Source organism: Cyprinus carpio, chromosome B9 (assembly GCF_018340385.1).
Source record: "Cyprinus carpio isolate SPL01 chromosome B9, ASM1834038v1, whole genome shotgun sequence".
In the NCBI taxonomy this organism is placed as follows: domain Eukaryota; kingdom Metazoa; phylum Chordata; class Actinopteri; order Cypriniformes; family Cyprinidae; genus Cyprinus; species Cyprinus carpio.
In genome coordinates this window covers 32,519,626-32,533,466 of record NC_056605.1, presented here as the reverse complement: position 1 = coordinate 32,533,466, position 13,841 = coordinate 32,519,626, and the positions used below count along the sequence as shown (strand labels likewise).

Here is a 13,841-nt window from a genome sequence, read left to right as displayed (position 1 = left end):
AATGATTGTATTTAGGAATCAATCATAATAGTCATTAGAACGATTAGAAGACATTCATTTTATTTTAATGAAAATAAAAATGTTTCTGGGCCAAAACAACTCAAAATTATGGAGCAGGTCACATGTAGTCACAACCTAAATTAACAACCAAATTACAAATAAATAAATAAAAAATCTTTCATTTAGAAAATCATAAAAAAAAACATCACTACTAAATGATTAATCAAATTATGAATATAGCCATTTAACATTTTGCATTTAGGAAAGCATAAAACAAAACAGCATATTGAAATAGAGGGGGAAATAAATGACAACCAGGAAAAAAGTTTACTCAGATGTACAGTGAGCTGGTCCTTCAGAGCTTGTCTTTCTTTTGAATATCTTTCCAAAATTAGTTGTTTTTGTTGTTTGTCTGCATGGAATCCTGTACTTTGGGATCAAGTGTATTCACGAATGCTCGAAAACCTTTATCCTCCACACAGATAGTGGCCTGCATGTCCTTGATTATGAACTCAATTAGCTTTTGATCCAGTTTTTCTTTGGGAAAGACTATGAGCTACAATGAAAGAACAATCATATAAAGAAAACAGCGAGTCAGATAAAAGAATGACATTTTAAATCTTATGTGCAAAAAATAACCTAAACTAAATCGGCTACAGGCCGCGGTTTGTGTAAAAAAAAAAAAAAATCTTAAAGAGGAGTCGATTCCCCTTAATGGAATTGATTCCAACCTTTGCAATCGACTCTCAATTCCCAACGCCTCTGAATCGAGGAATCGATTCTTTTTGGAATCGATTCCCAGTCCTACCCAAATGAACGCCGCTGTAGCCTACTCCAGTTACACACCAGTGATTCTGTTCTCCAACAACAGTTGTTAGGATGCAAACATCATCTTTATAAGCTCTACCGACCCCTATCTGACACATTCAGTACTCAATCTCATCTACAGCCTAGTTTTAATGAGACGAGACGCGATGTGTTCATCAGCGCACAGACTAACGATAAATAGACCCATCAAAATTACTATTAACATCATAAAACATGATATAATGGCGACATTAATATCACTAAAAAAACCATTAACACCATAAAACATAATAAAAAATCGACATTGGTCGCGCATTTTAAAGTCTTTCTGAGCAGCGAAAACACGAAGCGAGCCGTGCTAACAGAGAGATTTAAGCGTTTTGTGACAATATCGCCCACGTGCAGCAAGAAAACGAGGAGAAAGTGGTGTGTTTGAAGAAGAAGTACAGATACCCGGAGATGCGCAGCGGGCGCGCGCAGGAAGAGAAGCCCGATGATGATGATGATGAAAACATCAACAGAGAAATTAATGCATTGCATTTTGAAAAGAACATCAGCGTGCATGAAGAAATCAGTGATCTGAATCCTAAATCAGAGGAGGTGAAGGCTGTGAGAGATGCTGAGGAGGAGCTGAGTGTGTCTGACATCGCACTGATTGAGAAAGACTGCAAGGATAATGAAACTCTGCGTGGAAATGATGTAATAAAATCAAATGCTCCTGTGCTCTCTTTAGCTGTGTCACAAAGTTTAGTGGTGCACACTTCGGAGGCCAACGGAGTTCCTGATTGTGACACCAGAGGTTCCTGATTAGCGCTCTGTCGCATAGCAACGGTGTGAGAGGAGAGCAGAGAGAGGACAATCCTGTCAGGACAGATGGAGCCAGAACTGATCATTTTTTGTTTTTATGTGTTACGTCATAATGGAGGAGACGGTGATGTACCTCAGGCTTAGCCAAATGTGTTAATATTCTGACAAAATATTTCCGGGTAAGTAAGTAGTAAGTACTAGTGTTCCTGTAGCTCAAGTGGTAGAGCATTTAATTAACTAAAAATTACTAGAGTTTTCTTTTTTCTGTTCTCACAGGACAGCAACACTAAAAATGTGGTCTTTTACAAACATGATGCATTGTTGTAGATTAAACTACCCAGCAGTGTATTTAGTACACAACTTTTAAATTTAAATAACCTTGATCATTTTTAGAAGTAAAATGCAACATACACATCAGTGCAGCGCCGTAATATTAATGCAAAACCATCCAAAATTATTTTTTCAGAACAACACTACTGTATACCTCTAATACCTTAAATATATTAGAGTATTGCAAGATAATACTTCTACTTATAGGATGGTTTACTTAAAAGGATAGTAAAATTCTGTAATCATTTACTCACCTTCAGTTGTTCCATGCAGGTTTGGAATTTTCATTTTTGGGTGAACTATCCCTTTTACTAAGGTTTTAAATATGACTAGTTTTTTCCCCAGTGTGCTGTATTTGTAGTTACTAAAAGTATTTTAATATTTCTTTCTACTAATTACTTTGTAATAGCTATAAACTGTTTCTCTTTCTTTTCGGCTTCTTTCTCTAAATCAGAGCAGACCCCTGTACTGCAGGATAAAGCTGAATGTGGCGGCATCGCTGGACAGCGTGTTTAATGGTTTTTGTTCTGACCGTGCTGCTGGATCTTCTGAGAAGTGCCACAATCCAGATCCTGGTGTTTCTCTTCTGTCTTGCCAGCGGTACATCATACAGAGTGGTCTCCAGAGTGTTTGACATGTGCCTCGTTCCTCTGTCCAACACATTATCCTCGAGTCTCTGAGGAGGTGCTGGACATTCACCAAGAGATTGACCTCCTGAAGACCCCAGAACACACGGAGACAGGGCTGGGCTCAAACTGATGCTGTTTTCTGATGTTAAACATAAGCTATGCTGTAAATAGTTCTTTTTCAGTAATGTATTGAACTATTTGTTTTAATGTGTAAAAAAAAAATAATACGTACAAAAAAATAAACATATAGATTGTTTTGTAAGCTACATTAAAAAAATGAACAATGTACCGAATAACTTTATATACTCTTTTTTTATTGAAACTCTTTTATTTACATGTGAATATGTAAAACAAAAAATACAAAATGTACAGAAAGTACTCATTTATTTTTTGTCTTTAATTTAATTTAATGCATCGTTCATAGAGTAGATCTTTTTCCAGTTACTTCATTAACAGGAAGTCTCTTCTGACTTAGTGATTGCAGTCTTGTGATGATAAGAGATACACATATGAACCCTTTTACAGACTGTAATAATACACAACACACACACACACACACACACACACACACACACACACACATAAAGCTAGGGGAATGACAGTAAGTGTTTAAAAAATGTTTTATCTTTAATCTTGTAAATAGGATACATCATAATATTTGAAGGTTTAATCTGTTCCTATAAAACACAGGTTTCATCAGATGTATGAAACTATGTTGCTCCGTGCCTCTTGAAGAAAACAGGAACCTGGCAATCTGTAGATCCTCCAGTCCCTTGGTGTTCTCTTGACCCTGATTTAAAGAAAAATAATGGCAATGAATTTCTTGAAAAAAAAAAAAAAAAAAAAAAATTCAAATGCGTTTTTTTTTACTGTACTTGCCTTGACAGTTTGCCAAATTTCTGGACTGCTTCTGAGAAGAATTGGTATGATGTCAAGGCCTGGTTTGTTATTTGCTGCATTCATGTACACGACCTGCAAATACAGGGAAAATAAATAATAAACTGCAACAAAAAGAACATAAGTTAAATACATTGGGATTTAATGTATTACAAGTTTCTTTTCAATAAACAGGAATAAATTTTCATATACATCATAGTGAATGGACTGATCTTGATAGTAGATGACTAGTAACAGAGTAAATCAAGCAAACATGATGAAACCTTTTTATAATAACAAAAAATAAAAAAAACCTCAAAAAAAACAATGTATCTGTTTACAAGATTAAAGATAAAACATTTTTTAAACACTTTACTGTCATTGCCCTAGTTTTATGTGTGTGTGTGTGTGTGTGTGTGGTGTGTGTGTGTGTGTGTGTGTGTGTGTATGATTACAGTCTGTAAAAAGGGTTCATATGTGGTATCTCTTACTCATCACAAGACTGCAATCACCTAAATCAGAAGACTTCCTGTTAATGAAGTAAACTGGAAAAGATCTACTCTGTGAACGATGCATTAAATTACATTAAATAAAGACATAAATAAAAACAAGCAAATGAAATGATAACTCACATGTATCTGGTCCACTGATGAAGCCATGTATCAAGTCAAGTGATTATTTATCATCTTATAACAGGCGTCCAATACTGGACTTCAGGAAAAGGGGAATAACCCAATGACATTTGAGATAACAACTAAAACAGCAAGCATCAGTTGTACGCTCGGGGTTATTAAGATTTGTCAATTTTGATTTCAATGGCGACTTAAAGGGACTTTGATTAAAGACTCTTGTGGCCTGATCATTTGTCTCTGTGAGCTTTTGTTACACCATACCATGACATTAGGATGGGATTGCAGTAGAATTTTCCCACTTGGAATAACTTTAATTTTCATAAAAGATCTTTTGCTAGAGCATTTATTTATTTATTTGTTTGTTTGTCCAAATATACTCTTGTCATTTATAAGTGAAGGATGATAATGCACACTGTGTGTTGCTTCAAGAGAGCAATAATATATTTGTGATGTGTTTTATTTCCTTATTGTTTATTCATTTATCACTTAATCATATAATCATACAATAATATAGAATCATTAGCCCATTAATGTAATTGATCATTTCATTAATTTTTTAATTATTTAATCATTTAATAATTATCGCTATTAGCCATGTTTTATATTTTACATTTCTTTTCATGCTTATTGCATTTTTATTATGTAATCTTATAAATTCGGGTTTTTTATGAACTGTTTTATCTACATGAGTAAGAAAATAAGAGAGGAATGTTTTATGGAATTCAATCTTTATGGGATGTTGTTGTGAAGCAGAACAGGAACAGTTTTTATTTATACTGAAACACGCAACTAAGATTATTTAATAAACTCTGCTGTTTTTTTGTACAAATGTCTTTTATTTATTTATTTATTTTTTTTAAATGATTTTGTATGCTAAAACGTGTACGTATCGTTTTCCCAGTGTGTGTGGAGATTAAAGACGCCTCCCTTACACACTACAGCCGAAGCGAAATCAAAAACAAATCCGTATTATATATATATAAATAACTCAAAGTTTTGATCTGATGTATTCTATTAGTATGCTAGACGTGAATGCCTGTAAAAACTGGATCAAACGTGCACCGGATGGAGAGATAGCGCTCAGGAAGTGACGCCATCATTGTTTTTCGCTTCACAAATCAAAAGTGAAAGCAAATGTTTAGAGTTAATGTTTCTCCACTTAAACAGCCAGAATCGATTCTATACGGAATATTAAAGTGTTTCATAGAAACTAAGCCATGATTTTTCGTGTAGCTGCTTCATAGAAAGGCGGTGGATTTTGTGAATCTGTGTAAATAGGTGAGTGCTTGAGTGCTTTACAGTGACTTCCGCTTTCAGATTTCCTCTGAAGGATGTTAAGTTTTATATGTTTTAATATTTTCTTTTTCAAGCAGATGACGGTGGTGTGCTTGGTGTTTGTGTTGTTGTGTGTGGTTTATTTGATCATTTGTTCACACCACGACTAACATTGTGTATCTGAGTGAAACGCCGCTCTCATGATCTGTTTCTCTCAGGATCCGTTCAGCTCAAATTCATTGAGTTTGTTTGTCATTTCTATTCAGAGTCAGTGCTGCAGATCAGATTCGGTTTCATCATGGAGGACACACAAACATCCACAGATCAAGAGTTTTCTCCAGGAGTGCAGGTACTTTGAATAAACACTGGATTAAATCATCTTCAATGATGAGAGATGGGAGTCTCCTCCGTGTTTTTGTGTCTGGAGATTTTTAAGTTAAAATGAAGAATTTATTTTTAAAAGGCCAATTCATACCCGAAGCCGGAGAAAGTCCAAAACTAAAAGTTGTACAAGTTTTTTTTTTTTTTTTGTCAATTTAGAAAACATACATTATTATTATTATGATTATTATTAATTACTACATTTGACATTTCTGTCCCCCTCACTTCTGAAATGATTGCTGCGTCCCTCTCCTGTAACAGAGAAACTGAATATTAAACTTTAGCAATATGTCATGTTATCTTCATTTTAGGGATCAAATAGGTTTTGTGGCTCCACGTGAATTTACATTCAGTGGGAAATGGGCCAAAATGCAGACCCCTGCTCTTAGAGAGGAACCAATTATCACCCACCACAGTCTCACAAAATCCTGAGGGGACACTGGTTGTCTTAATGTGTGTGTGTGTGTGTGTGTGTGTGTGTGTGTGTGTGTGTGTGTGTGTGTGTTGTGAGTGGTGTTGTGTGTGTGTGTGTGTGAGTGTGTGTGTGTGTGTGTGTGTGTGAGTGTGAGTGTGTGTGGTGAGTGTGCGTGTGTGTGTGAGTGTGTGTGTGTGTATGTGTGTGTGTATGTGAGTGTGTGTGTATGTGTGTGTGAGAGAGTGTGTGTGTGTGTGTGTGTGTGTGAGAGAGTGTTGTGGTATGTGTGTGTGTGTGTGTGTGTGTGTATGTGTGTGTGAGAGAGTGTGTGTGAGTGTGTGTGTGTGTGTGAGTGTGTGTGTGTGTGTGTGTGAGTGTGTGTGTGTGAGTGTGAGTGTGGTGTGTGTGTGTGTGAGTGTGAGTGTGTAGTCTGTGTGTGTGAGTGTGTGTGTGTGTGTGTGTGTCTGTGTGTGGAGTGTGTGTCTGTCTGTGTGCGTGTGAGTGTCTGTGTGTGTGTGTGTGTGTGTGTGTGTGTGTTGTGTGTGTGTGTGTGTGGTGTGTGTGTATGTGTGTGTGTGTATTGTGTGTGAGAGAGTGTGTGTGTGTGTATGTGTGTGTGTTTCGTGTGTGGTGGGTATGTGTGTGGTGAGAGAGTGTGTGTGTGTGTATGTGTGTGTGAGAGAGTGTGTGGTGTGTATGGTGTGTGTGTGTGTATGTGTGGTGTGTAGAGAGTGTGTGTGTGTGTATGTATGTGTGTATGTGTGTGTGTGTATGTGTGGTGTGTGAGATGTGAGTGTGTGGTGTGTGTGTGTGGTGTATGTGTGTGTGAGAGAGTGTGTGTGTGTGTATGTGTGTGTGAGAGAGTGTTGTGTGTGTGGTGTGTGTGTGTGTGTGTGTGTGTGTGTGAGAGAGAGAGTGTGATGTATGTGTGTGTGTATGTGTGTGTGTGTGTGAGTGTGTGTGAGTGTGTGTGTGTATTCACGCTTGTGTGTGTATGATGTTGCAGAGAGAGAGAGAGTGTGTGTGTGTATAGATTGTGCTTATGTTTCAGTGTGTGAGTGTGTGTGAGTGTGTGTGTGGTGTGTGTGTATGGTGTGTGTGTATGTGTGGTGTGAGAGGTGTGTGTGGTGTTATGTGTGTGTGGTATGTGTGTGTGAGAGAGTGTGTGTGTGTGTGTGTGTGTGTGAGAGAGAGAGTGTGTTTGTGCGTGTGTGTGTGTGTGTGAGAGTTCACCATACTTGCATGTAGACCATGTATGACTCTAAATACATTACTCAGTAAACAGCATAATGATTAGGGGGGGGGGCCTCACACAAAAGAGCAGCCTAGGGGCCCCTGAACACCTTAATCCACATCATGGAGTGTTTTTGATGAAACATAAAATACTTCTGAAGAAAATGATTATCATCATAAAGAATTAATATCTGTTTTGTTATAGTTCAGTTCATCAGAAGAGATCAGAAGCAGAGTCCAGCTGTGTGTCTGTGAGGAGTGACCGGTCTATGGATCAGCCAATACTGTTTAAGATGGAGAATACAAAGACTGATCTCAAGGTATGTTTTTATATAAATATTAGGGTAAATGTACCTATTAAGCTCACCAAAACCTACATTGAGACATATTTAGTGAACAAGATATTGGTTTCAGTACAAGATGTTATGTTACAATAAAATATTAATCTCTCACACAAACATTTTAAGTGACAAAAGCATTTTGATTAAAATAAACATCATTAAATCCAAAAAGTCTGGCTGTGCTTAATGGTACATGTTTATATCCTTTAAACACACCCCGGTTTCCATTAAGCTCACATCATGTTTTATTAAAAATTTTTGTTTTGCAGTTCTCTCTTGGCAGGTCTTCCAGACAGTTATATCAAACCTTCACTATTAATCCAGAACTCATATTAATTTTAACGAGCCGAAAAGAACACACATCACACCACCTCTGTTAATCAATCTGCACTGGATACCACTAGCTGCTTGCATAAAATTCAAGGCACTAATGTTTCCCTACAAAAACCAGCACTGGCTCTGCTCCCCTTTACCTAAAGTCATTACTTCAGACTTATGTGCCTCTAGCAGCTTGTGTTCTGCAAGTGAACGTCGCTTTATTTGTTCATCCCAAAGAAGCACAAAATCACTTTCACAGACTTCAACATGAACTGTTTCCTCCTCCCCCTCCTGGAGGAATTGACCTGCTCAACTCAATCCAGCAGCTTGAGTCCTTAACCATCTTCAAGAATCAGCTGAAAACACATCTCTTTATCTTTAGTTGACCCTCCTAACTCTAGCAATCTCTATTTCTGATTCTGTTCTTTAAAAAAACAACAACAACAACACATGACCCTTTAAGACTTGCACTCTATTTGTTTTCTAATGGCTTGTTTTTTTTAAAAAAAGGCCTCTAACACTAGCTTGCTCTATTCTTTTTCTATTCTATCTGTTTTCTTTTTATTTATTATATCATTAAAAAAAACCTTGCTACATGTACTGTGTTTAAACTAACTGATCTTGTTATAGCACTTGTATATCATTGCTCTTTTGTTGATTTTGATTGCTTCTATTGTCCTCATTTGTAAGTCACTTTGGATAAAAGCATCTGCTAAATGACTGAATGTAAATTATAGCATGTCATTTTATATTCTCAAAATGCATATTTTCTACAATAAATGATATTTTTTTCATGTACATTGCTAATAGGTTATTTTCTATCTTGCTAATAGGTATTTTTTATCTTTATCTGATATTTATATATCATATAGATATATATATATATATATATATATATATATATATATCTATGTGTACACAGAGAGATGCATTTGTGAAAGCCACTCAGTTCTATTTAATTTTATTTATCTTTTGTAATAAAGTAGTTTTTTAAATGAAATGATCCTGAAGTGCTTTTTAAAGTGATTGTTTAAAAAATATATGAGTATGTACGTTATTAAATATGGTAATTTAGAGGATTGACTTTAATCTCTCTCTGTTATAGTTCAGTTCATCAGAAGAGATCAGAAGCAGAGTCCAGCTGTGAGTCTATGGGTCGTATAATGAAGTTTTAAGCGTGGAGATACAAAGACTGTTCTCAGGTATATTTTTTATATAAATATTATTATAGCATATATAGATGATTTTAGATCGATGCAGCAGCTGATTTCATTTTTTTCAATGTAAGCCATTGAATTTGTTTGAAAGCATAATGTGAGTAGTTTTTTATATGAATACACGAAGAAATTGTGTCATACCTTGGTTTACTATAATGTGATTTATTTTTTCAGTAGTTTTCTTTCAATAAATTCTATTGTACTAAATACAGGATTTTAATGCAGTCTTACATTTTAAAACATATTTTAGGAGCATTGAATGAGTTAACAGGTTTTGCAGTCTAATCTAGTCAGTGTTTTGTTAAAATATAATTTATATAATATTAAAGTATATATAATATATACACTACCATTCAAACATTTGGGGGTCAGTAATATTTTTTTGGTTCAGTTTTTTTGAAGGAAATGAATTAATACTTTCATTAGCAGCAAATCAGCATATTAGAATGAGTTTCTGAAGATCAATGTGACACTGAAGACTGGAGTAATGATGCTGAAAATACAGCTGCGCATCACAGAAATAAAATATATTTTTAATATGTATTAAATAAAGTTATAAAAAATTATATATATACACAGTGCCCTCCATAAGTATTGGAACAGTAAAAGGACAAAATTGTTCTGTTTGCTGTGGAGTCAAGAAATCTGTAAATATGATTAAAAGATGAATATGAGACAAAACTACAGAATGACACATTTTATTATTGGGTGATTCAACACAAAGATGTTTTACCAGCTAAGAAAATCAGCAATTTTAGAGTTTCATCTCCCTATCTGATGTGAGCATAAGTATTGAAAACAGTTGCCCTCACAGGTCTTTCTAAGTGTTCAGCTGGGTCCTGTTGCATTAATTTCTTCAGATATTAAAAGCAGGAATGTGTCTTATCAGTTATATCCATTGCTTCTGCATTCTAAGTCTTGCATTCGATGATGACACACACACACAAACCCAGATGAAGACGGGGAAGCCGACTCTGAAAGAAAAGCAAGCAATTTGGATGCTAAAAGAAAAGTGGAAGTAAATTAGAACTAAAGGAAAAACAAAGGGCATGGAGAAATCAAGAGTTTGGGAACTACCGGTCAAGATCAGCAACCAACGACGACCTGATCGGCTGAGAAAAACAACAGTAGCTGATGACAGACAAATCTGTGAAAATGAACCCTAAAATACATGTCTGTAAAATCACCAACAACCTCCAGAAAGCTGGGGTGATACTCTGACAATCTACAGTCCGCAGGAGAATTTGACACAGAATTACAGAAACTACACAGCAAGATGCAAACCTCTGATCAGCACCAAAATAGAAAGGCAAGATTCTTCACAATGTGAGCCAGTAGAGTTTTTGGAACTGAGTTGATGGACCCGATGAGACAAAGATGTGATTGGAAAGCAAAAGTGTGGAGAAAAAGTGTGGAGAAAAAAATGGAACTGCAAATGATCCTAAGCATACAAGCTCATCTGTAAAGCTTGGAGGAGATGGTGTCATGGCATGGGCACCGCATGGCTGTCTCTCTAGAACAGGACCCTTTCATTTTAATGAAGACTTAATGTATGATGGCAGTAGCAGAATGAATTTGAAGGGTACAAAATCATATTGGCTACCAGTATTCAAGAAAATGCCACCAAACTCGAAAGAGCTTTCATATTGGATCAGGACAATGACCCAAAACACCCTGCCAGTTCAGTCAAGGGCTTTATCAGGGCAAAGAAATGTAAAGTCTTAGATTGCCCAAATCAATCTCCAGATTTAAATCCGACTGAACATTAATTACACCAGCTAAAGAGGAGACTAAAGACAGAAACTCCCCAAAACAAGCAACAGCTGGAATTTGGCTGCATTAAAGGCTGGAAGAAAAGCATTTCAAAACATAAAACCAAGAGTCTGGTGATGTCTATGGGTGCAGACTCACTGCTCTGATTGCATGCAAGGGATCTGCAACTAAATATTAGCTTTTAATCTTTTACATCTGCCTTAAATTCAGCTGTCCCAAAACTTATACTCACATCAAATAGTGGGATGAACTCTAAAAGTGCTGTCCTTTTTATTTGGTAAATATTGTGTGTCGAAAAACCTAATAAAACAATGTGACATTCTGTAGTTTTGTTTGCATATTCATCTTTTAACCATATTTTGCAAATGTCTTGACTCCACCGCAGGGAAAGCAATTTTGTCTTTACTGTTCCAATACTTATGGAGGGCACTGTGTATAATATATTTATATATATATATATATATAGTGAAGATACAAAGATTGATTTCAGGTCTAATATTTCTGTAAAAGATTGATTATGATACAGAATACATAAAAGACACTGTGCTCGTTATCTTATTTTAATAATGCAGTATTTTAATTTTTCAGACATGAAGTCCTCCACAGGTTTAGATCAAATCTGATGAAGAAGTTTGACCATCTGTATGAGGGAACAGCGACGCAGAGAAACCCAACACTCCTGAATGAGATCTACACAGAGCTCTTCATCACAGAGAGTGAGAGGGGAGAGATCAGTAATGAGCATGAGGTGAGACAGATTGAGACACGATCCAGGGAGAGCAGCAACAGAGAGACACAGCCATCAAATGCAGTGACATCTTTAGACCTTGTACCCTGGACAAGACAAAGCCATCAGAACTGTGCTGACAAAGGGAGTCGCTGGCATTGGAAAAAAAGGTCTCTGTGCAGAAGATGATCCTGGACTGGGCTGAAGGGAAAGAGAATCAGGACGTCCAGCCTCATATTTCCACTTCCTTTCAGAGAAATCATCTGATGAAGGACAAAACACTCAGTCTTTTTCAGATCTTCTTCATGGCTTTTTCCCTGAAACTAAAGAAATGGAAATATGCAGTGATGAATATAAAGTGTTGTTCATCTTTGATGGTCTGGATGAGTGTCGTCTGTCTCTGGACTTTAAAAGCAAAGTGAAACTGTGTAATATATCTGAATCAGCCTCTGTGGACGTGCTGCTGGTGAACCTCATTGTGGGGAATCTGCTTCCCTCTGCTCTCATCTGGATCACCTCCAGACCAGCAGCAGCTGATCTCGTCCCCTCTGAGTGTGTCCATCGAGTGACAGACGTACGAGGCTTCAGTGAGCCACAGAAGGAGGAATACTTCAGAAAGACAATCAGTGATCAGAGTCTGGCCGACAGGATCATCTCACACCTGAAGTCATCAAGGAGCCTCTACCATCATGTGCCACATCCCAGTGTTCTGCTTGATCTCAGCCGCTGTTCCTGGAGAAGATGTTGAGTCCAGCAGAGAGTGGAGAGATTCCCAAGACTCTCACTCAAATGTACACACGCTTCCTGATCCTTCAGACCAACATCAAACATTAGAAGGACTATGAGAAGAAGGTGACAGATGAAGACATGATCCTCAGACTGGGGAAAGTGGCTTTTCAGCAGCTTGTGAAAGGAAACCTGATCTTCTACGAGGAAGACCTGAGCGAGTGTGGCATTGATGTCACAGAAGCATCAGTGTACTCAGGATTGTGCACTCAGATCTTCAGAGAGGAGTTGGGCTTGTATCAGGGGGAAAGTCTGCTGCTTTGTTCATCTGAGCATTCAGGAACATCTAGCAGCTCTATATGTGCACCTCTCCTGTACAAACCACAACAGAAATGTGTTTGAGTCAATTACCAAACAAAATTCCCTGTTTAAACTTCAGGACAGGATTCAACTCTTGTTTAAACATGTTTCATTATCTGAGCTGCATCGGAGAGCTGTGGATGACGCTCTTCAGGGTAAAAATGGACATCTGGATCTTTTCCTGCGGTTCCTTCTGGGTTTGTCAGTAGAGTCTCATCAGATTCTCCTACAACAAATAATGACACTGAAAAGAAGCAGCTCTGACAGAAATAAGAAAACAAGTTGAGTACATCAAGAAGAAGATCAGGACCATTGACTCTCCAGAGAAATCCATCAATCTGTTCCACTGTCTGAATGAACTGGGTGATTTGTTCACTAGTGAAGAAATACAACAGTATCTGACATCTGGAAGAATAAAGGAAGTCAAACTCTCTTCATCTCAGTGGTCAGCTGTAGTTTTTTGTGTTGTTGACATCAGAAGATGAACTGAATGAGTTTTGTCTTGATAAATTTATTAAAGAAAAGAATAAGGCTGAAAATATGAAAGTTCTTCAGAAGCTGCTGCCTGTGATTAAAGAATCCAGATCAGTTCAGTAAGTATCACTGAGAACAATCACTTCACTGTTAAAACATTCAGAAAATCAAAGTTAAAGCTCATAAAATCTTCAGTGCTGCAGATGTTGTCCAGAGTTTAGTGGTCAGTATTCTGATGTGTTTTATATCAAATCAGTGACACTGTTAGATTCAGAGACAGAGAAGTGGCATATGAATAAATTATTTGGGTTTGTCAATAATTTAAAATGTCTTTGCAAAAAAAAAAAAAAAAAAAAAAAAAAAAAAAAGGATTTAAGTAATTGTAATTTTTAAAGGCATCATGAACTGCATCTGTTTTTTATTTTGTACCATTCTCTCAGGTCCACTTATAATGTTGTCAGGTTTTTTTTTTTTTTTTACATAAAAACACATCATAATCTAGAAGTAATAAATTATTTTC

The 13,841-nt window shown here is 36.6% G+C and overlaps 1 protein-coding gene across 1 annotated transcript in view; it reads left to right on the top strand.

The window, feature by feature from the left end:
- LOC109075406 (NACHT, LRR and PYD domains-containing protein 3-like) overlaps positions 1-13,841 on the top strand; it is a 441,226-nt gene that overhangs the window by 382,195 nt on the left and 45,190 nt on the right. The gene's annotated exons all lie outside the window — the stretch shown is intronic.